Genomic DNA, 14,027 nt, shown 5'->3' on the forward strand with positions numbered 1-14,027 from the left:
TGGCATGGAGGATGGCGCAGCTACCTTGGGATGTCCGTGAAGTGGTGGGTCTAGCTTGGACGCGGAATGGCCGAGATCGTTGATGGCTTGGATGCGGAACTTTGGGACGGGGCTTGAACGCGAACTGTTGGCGCTTGGCATGGTGCTTCTGGCATGGCTGTGTCCGTGGCGTGGTGGATTGCGCGGCTAGCTTGGAATGGAGCCGTCGGTGCCGGCTTGTCTTGGCCGTCTTCTTGCACGGTTAGTGACTCTATGGACAGGAGAATACATTCCAGGTATGCATCCACGCCAGGGTTCCGAGCTAGGAAACGTATTGCTCCTTTGAATATTTGACCGTTTTTTTTTTCTTTTATCCATTAGGGTTTCGACGAGAGATTTCATGGAGGCTGATTTTTCGGCTGTCATGTAGGCTCATCGCGTTTGCTCATCATCCGTTTCTCTCTAGGGTTTCCGCAGTATATATGCTGGTGAAATTGTATCATCATTCCTAGTTCAAGGAAGAGGTTTCTCTTGTTGAATCCATATTTCTTTCATCATTTCGAGAAGAAGTGAATCATCCTCGAGCCGTCCAGATTCTTCAGTCAAGCGCAGGCGGTCTGGCTCTTGCGACAATTCCCCCATCCGGATCATCCAAGTCAAGAAGATCATACTGGTATGCTTTCGTTAACCAATAGATATTTGTTTATTATTGCTGGCGAGTGACGAAGGGAGACTTTATTTTGCGCAGAGATATCCAACTGGGACATGTGTGACCGTCGTTGATGATGATGATATGACCACCCCTTTCTTCGAACCCGAGCACACCGACCGCTGCTGATCTGGAAAATGTTGATTTGGGTATCTCTTTCCATGGATATCCCAATGTAGGCTTGTCATTTGAAATCGTCATGAAGTGTTTATCTTCTAGCTACCGAAGCGTCGGTAAATTCTTAGTGCGAAAGGAATTCGTGACTCTGTATACGAAAATATGGAGAAGATATGGCCATATTTCCACCAAGAACGTGGTGAAGCATTGTTCGTCGGCTTTGGTTACCACAGTGAATTGTCTCCTGCCTATGATTGTTGAAATGGAAGGCACATCCATCCGCGACGTCACAGAATCAAATACTGAAAGGTGGGAAAACATGGTGTCTACCTGTGAATCCCTTGAGTTTAATGTAAGTTGGCTGCGGCATCGCCTTGACATTGTGAAGGTCGACAGAGACAGTATTCTTTCCAACATCGTTCCTTCCACAAAAGCTATTTTGGAAGAGGAGAAGGCTCTGGCCGTGGAATCCCAAAAGGTGGGAAAGGCTATCCAGGACTTGAAGAGTAGGACTGAAAGATATCAAAACAGGTTAAATATGATACTTTCAAGGAACTACAATCTATTGGACGGGCATTTCTGAGTTATGTAGTTGTGATACACCCGGCTTTCTTTCTGGTTTCGAACATATGTTTTTTTTTTTGTACTGGTTTTTGGAGAAATAAGATAATTTTCATTAATATGCTTCGATTAAATGAAATTCAATAACTGGGATATGAAGAAAACAGAAAAAAAAAATGCCTGGCTAGCCGTTCTATGAGACGACGAGAGGTGGGGTAAGGGTTAGGCGTAATATGGCTTGATCCATTTTCCATTGATGATTGTTTCCAATCTGCCTCCATCTTTCTTGACAACCTTGTAGTATCCACTGTTATATGCTTTGGTGACCACATAAGGCCCTTCCCATTTTGGGGAGAATTTTGGTGCTGACATGTCTTGTTGGATGTGTTTGGTGGTCTTCAACACCAGATTCCCTACTTGAAAAACTCGAGGTTTCACATCTTTGCCGTACGCTCGGGAAATTCTATTTCTGTATGCTTGCGCGCGATCCTATGCTTAGCTCTTATGGAATCCAAAGTGTCTAGCTCCGCTACCCTGGCATTTGATGTTTCGGCTTCATTCCATTGAACTCCGCTTGCTTTGACGATCCTAGCCGATGGGATTTTAATTTCTGCCGGGAGAATGGCGTATGCGCCGTAGACGAGGGAATAGGGGGATGCGCTAGTAGAGATCCTTGGTGATGTCCGATATGCCCAAAGCGCCATTGGTAGTTGTTCATGCCATGTCCGAGGGTTATCGTGCACTGTCCGGCTGGGGATTCGAATTAGAATTTGTTGGTGCTTTCGGCCTGCACATTCCCTTGGGGGTAGTAAATAGTGGACAAGACTTGTTTAATTCCATATTCTTCAAATAACTCATGTACCTTCTTGTTCGAAAAAGGAGTGCCGTTGTCGGTGATGATGTGTTTGGGCACGCCAAAACGATAAATGATATATTCCTTAATGAACGCTGCAATTGTGGCTCCAGTAGTCCCTCGTAAAGGGATGGCTTCGACCCATTTGGTGAAATACTCCGTTGCGGTTATTATATACTCATGCTGTTTTGATGACGACGGGTTGATTTTCCCAATGATGCCGAGTCCCCATGTATAAAACGGCCACAGACTACTTACCGAATGCAGGGGAGTAGAGGGTGCGTGGATAAGATTTCCATGAATTTGACATTTGTGTCATCTTTGAACAAAAGCAGCCGCATCGTCTTCCATGTTCGGCCAGTAGTATCGCTCGTGTATTTGGAGAAACAACTTCTTTTTCCCTTGGTGCTCGCCTTCGTGCGTTTCTTTCAGCATGATTGGGATTTCTGACTCGTCCAGGCATCGTAACAAATCTCCTCCAAAACTTTTTCGATACAACATTCCTTCATGGAATATGAATCTCTTGGATCTTTGTTTCATCTTGGTTGCGTCTTTCTTGCTTGCAGGGAGTATGCCGTCGCGAAGATAACTGATGTACGACTTTTGACAGTCCACATCATGTTCAATAGAAAAAACTTCCAATTGATGCGGCGGTGCTTGGAAATTGGAGCAAGATCCTTGGAGCAATCGAGATTGAGTCTCCATCTCTGGCCAGTAGTAGCCAAGGCGTTGCAGGCGACGATAAAGTGTCACCACCAATGTTTGTCCGTAAATTTTGCTATGAATACAGTTAAGATGTTACCGTGCCTCTTCGTCTCCGAGGCACCTTGACAGGGAACCATCTGAGTTTCGGTGGTACAACATCCCGTGAAGCATGATGAATTTTTGCAAGGTCTTGAGACTGACCTTTCCTTGTGAGAGCGAGTTGTTAAGATCTTGGATAATCGGTGTTCTCCAGTCGTTCTCCTCAGTCTCCTCAGGTTGTGAGAGCAATGTCGAAGCTATGGTTCGTCTCTTCACTGTTAGGGTTTCCTCTAAACCTTCGAACTGCAGCTTTGATGCTAACGTGGCTAGGAAATCAGCATGTTTGCTGATGCCGTGGCCAACATGAGTAATGGTCGTATCGGCGAAGTAATTTAGCAGCCTTTATGGCTCGGATCTATATGGGGACAATGTCACTTTATTCAGTGTGTACACTCCATTCATCTGGTTGACCAGTAATTTAGAATCACCTCTTATTTCCAGACACGTGGCTCCGGCTTGTTTGGCTAATGACAATCCTTTGAGAAAGGCCTCATATTTTGTTGAATTGTTGGTGCAATGAAAGTATAGCTTAAAGGAATGCGAGAAGACTTCACCCGTTGGGGATATTAGAACCACGCCTGCTCCTCCGGTATTACTGCTAGGGGTGGCAGAGCCATCAAAAAACAATAGCCACGCTTCTTCTTTGACAAAAGAGATTTCCGAAAAATCTCCAGGAAGGTCATCGTGTAGCGCTGTGGTGCTCTCTCCTGAGAAAGCTGGTAGCAAATACGCAACCGCTTGTCCTTTGATAGATCTTGGGGAAGCACACGTTATATCAAATTCTGACATTTGGAGGAGCCATTTGGCTGGTATTCCTATCAGGGCGGTTTTGAAGGCAGGAACTTCACAGGATCAGATTTAGATATCGGCACCACTTTGTTTGAGAGCAGATAATGCCTAAACTTTTGGATGGAGTGAATCAGGACTAGCCACGCCTTTTCTTCTTTGGGATATATGAGTTCGGCATCTCTCAAAGTTCGACTGAAGTAGTATATAGGGTGCTCAATTCCTTCATCATCTTCTTGGGCGATAAGGGCTCCAACAGCAGTGTCACTGAAGGCAGTGTAGAGGCACAACGGTCTTTCTTGTATCGGGGATTTGATGATGTCTGGGGATGGAAATATTTGTTGTAATGCGGTCCAGACGAAGCTTGCTCCCTTTTTCAGCATGGGGGTAAATGAAGCGACAAGCTGAGCTAAACCCAGTATAAAACGCCGAATGTAATTTACCTTACCCATGAAGCTCTGGAGACCTTTCACGGTCCGCGGGGGAGGCATCCTGAGGATGGCTTGGGTTTTGACTGGATCGACTTTGATTCCCTCGGCGGTCACCTGGAAACCTAGGAATTTTCCCGAAGAAACACCAAAGACACACTTCAACGGGTTCATCTTCAGTTTGTATTCGCGACACCTTTCAAATACCTGTCGCAGCACCTCTGTATGAGCCTCTGGAGTTTTTGATTTAACCACTATGTCTTCTACATAATCTTCAACTTTCTTGTGCATCATGTCATGGAAAATAGTGGTCATGGCGCGGTGGTAGGTGGCGCCGGCATTTTTCAAGCCGAAAGGCATCACAGTATAGTAAAAGTTCCCGAGATGAGTTCGAAAAGCTGTTTTACTTGCGTCGTGCTCGTAGATATTAATTTGATTGTAGCCGATGTATCCGTCCATAAAAGAGAACATACTGTGTCCACTGGTGGCGTCTACCAGCATGTCAATGTTGGAAGAGAAGAATCGTCCTTGGGGCAGCATTTGTTTAGGTCCCTAAAATCAACACATCACCTGATTTGGCCGCTCTTGTTCTTCATTGGTACCACGTTGGCCAGCCAGGTGGGATGGTGGATCGGTTTGATGAAACCGGAGGCTAGTAGTTTTTGAATTTCTATCTTGATCTGTTCCTCCACATCATGTCTGAACTGTCTCGGAGATTGTTTGACTGGTTTGGATACAGGTATTATATGTAGATGATGAGTGATCAGCTTCTCATCCAAACCAGGCATTTCCTCGTATGTCCATGCGAACACATCTTGATATTCCCTAAGAAGGTCCACAAGTTTTGCACGCTCGTCCTCAAATAGAGACGAGCTGATTGAGACAGGCCGCGGAGATTCCTCGCTTCCGGTGCTGACAACTTCAAGTTCATCCATGGTGGAGTTGGTTCCGTCTTGTAGTTGTCGAGGTGCATCTGGCACCTCCTCTTGTGGCTTGCTGTTGTGATTGAATTCTATTGGTGGAGAGACTGGGCGGTAGTCTCCCCTGTTAATTGCTAACATCGGTGCCGATATATGGTTTTCCCTTTCTCATCACCACTTGCGATAAAATACCGCTCCCGCTTGACATGAAAATGATCTAGATTTCCGCTTGATGAGGGAAAACTTGCGTGCTTTTCCTTTGGAGGGATTGCGTAAGATCGAGATTCTTTGTGAAATGATGTGAGCCTGTCCTCCTCTTCTATTGACGCCCACGTCGGTAGTGGAGTGTAGCGAACCTTGTCTGCTAGACCCCGTGAATTTTTCTTTGGTTCGAACATCTCCATACCACAGATTGGTGCATAAGGAGATAATGATGCGGGGATGCGGATGACTTCTCCGTTCAACATGGTCTTCAGGCACTGGTGATATGTCGAAGGAGTGATCATGTTATCGTGGAGCCACGGTCTTCCCAGTATCATGTGGTAGTCTGGCTCTTTTCGATTACTTCTAACTTCACCTTTGACTGGACTGGTCCCACTGAAAAATTTAGGTTTATGTATCCATACGTGCTGGTTTGGTTGCCTTCGAAATCTGTCATCATGGTAGGCTGTCGTACGACTTCGCTCGGCCGCATCTTAGCTGTCCTGAGCGTTCTAAGGGTAATGACATTGGAGGACGCTCCTGTGACTATGAGGGCCCTTTTGAACTCCACATCCTTGATGCGGGCGGGGACATGTAGAGCCCGGTTATGTCCTTCTTATGCCATCATGTCGTCTTCGGTAAATGTTACATTGTTGACGGACATCTCTGACATCTTTGAAGTTTCTGGGCGTAAAGGAACCAAACATGCGTATAAGGATATTTGATTGATAGCAGAAAATGTTTCTGCTCGCTGGTTTTTTGAAAGGTGTAGAAGTTCACACAAGTTTTCCACTAACGAGGCTGCCTCCTGGTCTACCGGTTTCTGATTGGTAGTGAAGCTGTTAACTTGAGAGCGATCATCCGAGACGTCAGTCCCCAGTCTTGGAGTTTTCGGGATGGGCAAATCACTCAGATTCGATGTCAGGATGATAAGAAGGTTGAGTATGATGTTGATCGCTTCCTTCATAAGGTCCATGTTCCTTGCGTGGATCTCCTGAACCCGTGCCAATTCGTCCAACCTTGGGATTTCCCCATCGGTTGCGCCATCAGGTGTCGTGTTGGTAGAGGGAACATCGCCATTATCCAGAGTCCGAGCGGATTTTGGGATCATGGATTCAGCTCTAAGACCGACCATCTTCTGAGAATTGTGGTCGAAAAGTGAAATTGGAAATTGGTATTGCAACCGAGAGATTAATCTCCCACTGTGGTCGCCAATTGTTTGTGGGTGAAAACGGTTTCTGCTGATTTTGGTAAATTCGTGTGTATGAATGAGAAACGAGTCTAAACCCTAAACAATGTACTGCACGGGAGTACTTTTGATTTGAGAGATCAATCTGTACAAATCTGGCCTAAACCAAGAAATGGCCATTCCAGACTTGCTTCGGTCACAAAGTGAAGGAGAAGGGTTGGTCTTAGGGAGGGAAGCGAAGAAATTGTTGAGACCAGAATCGTCATTCTGGAAGTGTGGGTGTTTTGTGACTTGTATCAGAAAATTGGACTGCCTAGCTGAATGGAAAACTATCAGGTGATTTCTGAATGTTGTATTGTTCTCCTAACCAAAAACTTGTCTTTTGGTGGAAATAGGTGAGACCTATTTATACAAGTCGCAACCAAACGTACCCTGTCTCGCAGGAAGTGGAAATGATTGAGTAACGGAAGAAGGGAATAACGGATAACGCCTGGAATTGATGTTTCCATAATGAAAGATACGTTTCACCATTACTTCTTGCCATTACTAACCGCCCCGCTTTATGACACTTTCTTGTAACGGGCGTATTGCACGCCGCACGTTGTAAACCGCCAGACCAATACCCTGATGAGTATCCCCCAGTTTGTGATATGTTTTGATGTCTCGAGTGTTTTCGTGGAAAACATGTAGCACTTTGCTACGTGTGGCAAATTGAAATTGAGAGGCTTGCCGCAGGTAAATAGCATGTGATGCTATTAGGCTCGTCTTGGCTGGTCGCCTAAAACTTGCCACAAGCTTGCCGTCTTGGTGGCGAACTTCGATATCTGAGATCGCATCTTATGAAATAAGGGTAGCCGTTGATTGTGGCTACCTTGTGTTGGCGCTTGAAGATGGCGCAGTGGCGTTTTTGGTGCACGCCAGTAGCAATGCGGCATGGCTCGTGCGTGCCAGTGGCACGGTGGTGCAAGTGGAGCTTGGCGTAGCCATGGCCATTAATTTTAAGCGGCTAGTCGCCTGAAAGTTGCCACAAGTCTGTCAGATCGGTGGCGAACTTGGAAGGCCGAGATTGCATCTCACGAGGAAGGATAACCGTTGATTATGGATACATTCTTTCGGCGCCTGGCAACTTTTTCTAAATTAGGGTTTAGCATGTTGAAACCCTTATTAGCTTATAAGGCATGTCGTTTGGCATGTGCGCCTAGCATGCGCGTTTGGAAAGTTAGGCATGCCGATTGGCATGTGCGCCTGGCATGCGCGTTTGGCGAGTTTGACATTCTGATTGGAATGTTTGGCATGCCGATTGGCATGTGCGTCTGGCATGCGCGTTTGGCGGGTTTGGCATGCTGCTTGGCATGTTTGGCATGCCGATTTTCATGTGCGTATGGCATGCATGTTTGGCGAGTTTGGCATGATGCTCGGCATGTGCGTCTGGCACGCGGGTTTCGCGGGTTTGGCATGCCGATTGGCATGTGCGCCTGGGATGCGCGTTTGGGGAGTTTGGCATGCTTCTTGGAATGTTTGGAATTCCGATTGGCATGTGCGTATGGCATGCGCGTTTGGCGGATTTGGCATGCTGCTTGGAATGTTTGGCATGCCGATTGGCATGTGCGTCTGGCACGTGGGTTTGGCGGGTTTGGCATGTTGCGCGGCATGTTTGGCATGCCGATTTGCATGTGTGTCTGGCACGCGTGTTTGACAGGTTTGGCATGCTTCTCGGCATGTTTGACATTCTGATTGGCATGTGCGTCTGGCACCCGTGTTTGGAGGGTTTGGCATGCTGCTCGGCATGTGTGCCTGGCATGCACGTTTGGCGAGTTTGGCATGCTGCTTTGCATGTTTGGCATGCCGATAGGTATGTGCGTCTGGCAGGCGTGTTTGGCGCTGGTTTTGGGAAGCCAATTGGCTTTAGGACCATCTGGCGTGGTTTCCTCATTTTCAACGTCGTGGCGAGTTTGAAGCAACCTGATTGGTTAAAGTAAGAGGGTCGGCCAAGCATGGGCGTGGTTACACTTCTATGTGAGTGTGGGGATTTAAAGCGACCTGATTGGTCGATGGGAAGTTGGGCAGGCAATCTAGGTCATGGCGACACTTCCAATGTGCTGTGGAGAATTTAATCCCCTAGTTTTGCTAAGCATAGTTCTTCGACCAACAAGGTCTGATGTACTGCGCGGGGCGCGAAACCCTAATTTTTGCAAATTATTCAGGTTTATGAGTTTTTTATGAGTTATCACAATAATTGGTTGGATTTTGTATGCTGCCATAAAAATCTTTATCTACAGAATGCAGTGTGCTTTCCATCTGAGAATTTCATGCAATGGCCTTAACTTTGGTACTTGGAGGTTCATGCTACTCCGATGCGAGTGAACACAAATCCGTCATGCCATACCGATATTAAGGGTTCTGCCAGGGAACATAGCACAGGAAAGTACTCAGTGAGTCTTGTATTGGCGAGGTGCCGAAATTTACAGAGTGTTTGGGATGGTTGCTACATTCGCCAGTCTGGATAAATCTCATGTAAATTTATTGAATGGCTCAATAAATATGTTGGTGGAGAGGTTAGCACTCACGACACCGTTTCCTTGCAGAGTGACGTCAGGTGCAAGGTTTTACGATTTTAACCCTAAGCTAAAAACCACCATCAACAACTTCTTACATTCAATCGTTGAAAATTCCGATGTTGACATTATAATAACAAAGCTAATACTCCCCCTAAGGAATATAGGTAGATATTAAATCCACACGTCTTTGTTATACCAATTTATATGACATGTTAATCCCCCTTTGTCTGTGCTTTCACTCTTTCGTTAGATAAACGTTCAAGCACCAATGTTCTTTTCCTTAGCGATACCAATCAATATACAATCAATGCCAGTATCACTTGTTTACTCCATATATTTCTCCCCCTTTTGTCACAAAATGACAAAGAAATGAAAAAATAAAGGACAACACGAAAAGAATCTTACAAATCTCAAAATAGACTTGCAACCTGTAGAGTTAGGCACGAGGGTTCCACACATCATGTTCTGATAACCAATATCAAAACCGAAACTACAAGTAGTTTTATTTTGATATGTTATCAACGAAACAATTGTCCGAAACAATTTTTCCAATTTAGTTTAGCAAAACAAAAATCAACTAATCACTTTAGTCCCTTTGCAAAAATGATTGTTCAAAAAAAACCGCTTAATTCGATAAGACCAAAATAAAGATAACTCCATTTTTCTCATCAGGTTCTAATTATCCATAAACTTAGACCTTTCAATTTTAAACAAGACAAGTACTAGGTTAGTTAACTAGCATTTCTTGTTAAGGCATTCGATTAGACTTGAATAAGCGAAACCTCACTTCGATAAGTCTAACTAAGATCATAATTAACATAGTTTCTCTTATCCGGAATCGAATTGGACTAAACTACTCATCCCGTACACCTTTTATTTCATTAAGCCATAAATAATTCATACAAACCAGCATAAAAAAACTTGCATAATTATTCGCCTCAACCGGAAGCAATTGAAACAACATAGACATTAAAAGCACCGCAATTGCACCGAAATTTTGTAAGCCTAAACAATTGATACCACACAATAAAGCAAGATAACAATAGTTTTTCTTAACCGGAACCAATTGAATCACACATATCCACACACACATCATGGAATAAACATCAATTGAACCGAAATTTTGTTAAGAAAACGCAATAAATATATATAATATAAACTCAGGCTTTTCTTAAACAGGAAAAAATTAACTAACAAGATTGTTACCTCAAATTTCGCATCCACTTCTCCAATATGTTTGCATCTTCTTCCAGGGAGAATTGATATCGAAATATCATCATGTTGTCATCCTTATGCCAAAAAAAAAGAATAACAACAACCCTCAACATTTACAAGAGAACTATCGAAACACATATGCTTTTTTGCTAAACCAAAACCGATTCAACATATTGTGACTTTTTCACATATTGTTTCTACCAGAACCCCTCATGATTCTTTGATAAAGCCTACCAACATGGGTTAGAACTTAATCCTGCTAAATCAAAAAGTCACCCAAACCACAAGGGTTCACATTATTTGAGATTGAATATTAAGGTAGTAAAACCGAAATCAAACATCTCATAAACATATATAGCAATTAGATAAAAGCATTCAAGCACAGGCTATGTAAATCGAAAACTATCACAAGAAAAATTACCAATCAAATAATTGTATTCATAATAGTTTTATTCATTAATAAACCAATACAATCAATGAAAGAAATCAAAATTGATGTCTATTATTCTTTCTCTCTCAGTTTTTGTGAAGATTGCATTAAAATAATGGATTCAAATTCCTCTGAGCACTTCCCCTTTCAGTAGATTTGTTCATCTCCAGCAGTTGAGTATGAAGGTCAACTAGTACTTCTTTTGAATCCTTTATCATCAGTTCATGATATCTAAGAATTCTTCAATTGAATCAAAGAATGCACTTCTCTGTTTCACCATTTACTATCCATGAAAATTGTTAGTGGTGCTAACACATATTTTACTTGATAGCTCGTAATTAATTAAGTTGTCTCCCTCTGGTGCCTTGAGACGCTCCGGTCATTTTTGTTGCAAACGCGCTCAAGCTTGTAAATTTAGCCGTTTATTTTTGGATGATGGTATTCTCTCGTACTTTCTACAAAAGCATTAAAATAGTGTTATTAGCCAAAATATCGAGTCCTAGTTAATACAAATATGGGTATAAAATGTAGCACATGCGTGCTTATCAACACCCCCACACTTATATTTTGCTAGTCCTCGAGCAAAACAAAGAATATATCCGCTACACAGCTGGATATGAAGAGTGTTGTCTGCTAAACAGCGAGACCGGTCCGCTAAACAACAAGATCGAAAGATGTCTGCTAAACAACGAGACGAATCCACTAGACAATGGATAGAGATGTCTACTAAACAGTGGATAGAGATGTCTGCTAAACAGCAAGACGAAACCACTAAACAGTGGTGTAGAGAAGTCTGCTAAACAACTAGACAAATAATTAGAAAGACCCGCTCAACAGCTGGTCATGTTGTTCAATTTTTTTTTTTTTGAGACCCGCTAAACAGCTGGTCATAATATGCATTTTTTTTTATCAAAACTCCTAACGAAAGTGCCACTCCCCCACACTTAAACATTACATTGTCCTCAATGTAATTGAGTCATCCAACATAGAAATTAAGGTGGGAAATTTGCAAAGTGATATGTAAAAGAAATAGACAAATAAAAAAAAATAAAAGATAGAGTAAAGGGAACAAATCTGATGGGTTGACTCCCATGAAGCGAAAGGTATTTGTTTCCCTGCTTTCAGTACCACGTTCTCAAACAAGATGAGGTTAGTACCCCCAAGTAAGCTTCCAATCATATATATAGAGTCTGGAAAGTTGGGGATCAACCCAACCAATCCATTCAGCTGAAAATATGCACCTTCAAAAACTATAATCATCCAAAGATATATGTGAATCCATTCCCCATAAATAACAATCCTTAGTAATCAATCCATGCATTGTTAGGATATGTAAATCATTCACACGAAGAGGTATAAATTTTTCAATAGCTTCTAGTTGAGGTGCACGCCTCAAGTCAGGTTCTAAATCAGCGGAAATAACTTTGATGGATGATATTGGTTCAAGTTGAGAAAAATAGGGCACACGAGCATATGTTGGCTCAAATGGAGCAATAATATCATGACTCATAGACCCACTATCATTTACAACGGTTTCATTATTAATATTATCAAGATGAGTCAAGGGCGGAGCTTTATCGACTGATGGAACTAGTCGAGACTCGGGCAGAATTAGAGGCTCTAGTTTGGGTTTCCATTTATTATTGTCTAGCAGCGGTGTGGAGTCTAATAAGGCATTTACTTCACAAATAACACTATCATCATCAAAATCATACCCAAAATGAGTTAATCAAACCTCTAATGGATCTTCTGAGTGGCTCTTACAAAAAAGCCTTGCGAGTGCATACTTTCTTTTGGCCCACAACACTTCAGGCTAAGGTACCTAAAAAAAATAAAATAAAATGCATATAAAGAACCAAAAGAAATCTCAAAGAAAAACAAAATAAAATTATGTACAAAAATATATCAATCAGAGAGTATTTTTCAACCACTCCCCGGCAACGGCGCCAAAAACTTGGTAGGTTGGGAAACCTACAATAAAATACTGCAAGTGCACAGTGTCTAACTAGTAGAACAATGGCAAGTACAGGTCGTTCCCACGAGGAGTGTGAAATACTCTACAACTAATACCAAAACTAAATAATCAAATAGATGATGTTCTAACGGTTTTCAGAAATTCGGAACAAAATGAAATAACAAATAATCGTAATAATAAACAAAGTAGGAGTGGGTTATTAGGGTCTTCGATTTCCACCAATTCAATCATATAAAACTTTACTAATCTCTATTTATTACTCAAGGCAATTTCGAAATCAATCTCATGTCTCGAAAGATAGTATATTAAATTCTAAAATACAGTTTCTCCGTTGTAATTTCCTTCGCTTCATAGGTAGTGATTCTAAAGCATTACATATCAATCCTAAAGCATACCACGTCAAAGAACTTAACCCAAGCACGAAATATCAATTGAAAGCATAAATAATCAAGAAAATCACATGAACTATTAAATGTCAAGCCATATTTGAAGAGAAATCACTAATCAATGAATTATTATTAGAAATATCATCATACAGTTTATAAAATTAAATTGGCTTCCATCTAAACCCTAACATGGCTCTAGCTAGACATGGATTTCTCAAAAGCCATAAACAAATTAAAATCAAAAATTCTAGCTAAGCGAAAATGGAATTGAAGAAATGAAACTTCAAACCCTAGTCTTCTCTTCCGGTTGCGGCTGTGTAGCCATCTCCTTTGTAGCCTGGTCGGCTTCCTCCCTCTTCTGTTTCTTCTCGATTCCCATATAAGGTGTCATTGGAACTCCACCTAAGACCTAGCAGAATTGCTGAGGCTCGGTACAATACCCACCATATTTAGGCCCATTTTCAAGTCCAACTTCTGTTTAGCCATCAGCCGCAACTTCTCTGGCCATCTCAATTTCGTCAACCACCGGCGTAATCAATTACGCCAGCTCCTTCCTTGACTTCCCACAACACAAGATTCCACTTCACACACCAGTTTCGAACCATGTAGGAACCCGAGTACCGATCTCTACCCTCAGATCCTTATCATCCAAGAACATGGCCATTCCTTCCAAGACCAGCGTCTCAAGTCTTTGTTTGCTGCAATTCGTTCTCCAACACACCAACTTTCATTCCCTGCTTATCTGACATCACCTCCACTACGAATTCAACTCATTCAACATAAGATCCATCTCAAAACCCATCATTTACAGCCACGAGTCAATGGAAGAAACACTCGTATCATCACCTTCTTATTCTCGTATCAACTCAGCCACACCCATCATCTTCGCTTCAACTCCATTCCAGACCGACCACCT

This window comes from Papaver somniferum, chromosome 10 (genome assembly GCF_003573695.1).
Source record: "Papaver somniferum cultivar HN1 chromosome 10, ASM357369v1, whole genome shotgun sequence".
NCBI lineage: Eukaryota > Viridiplantae > Streptophyta > Magnoliopsida > Ranunculales > Papaveraceae > Papaver > Papaver somniferum.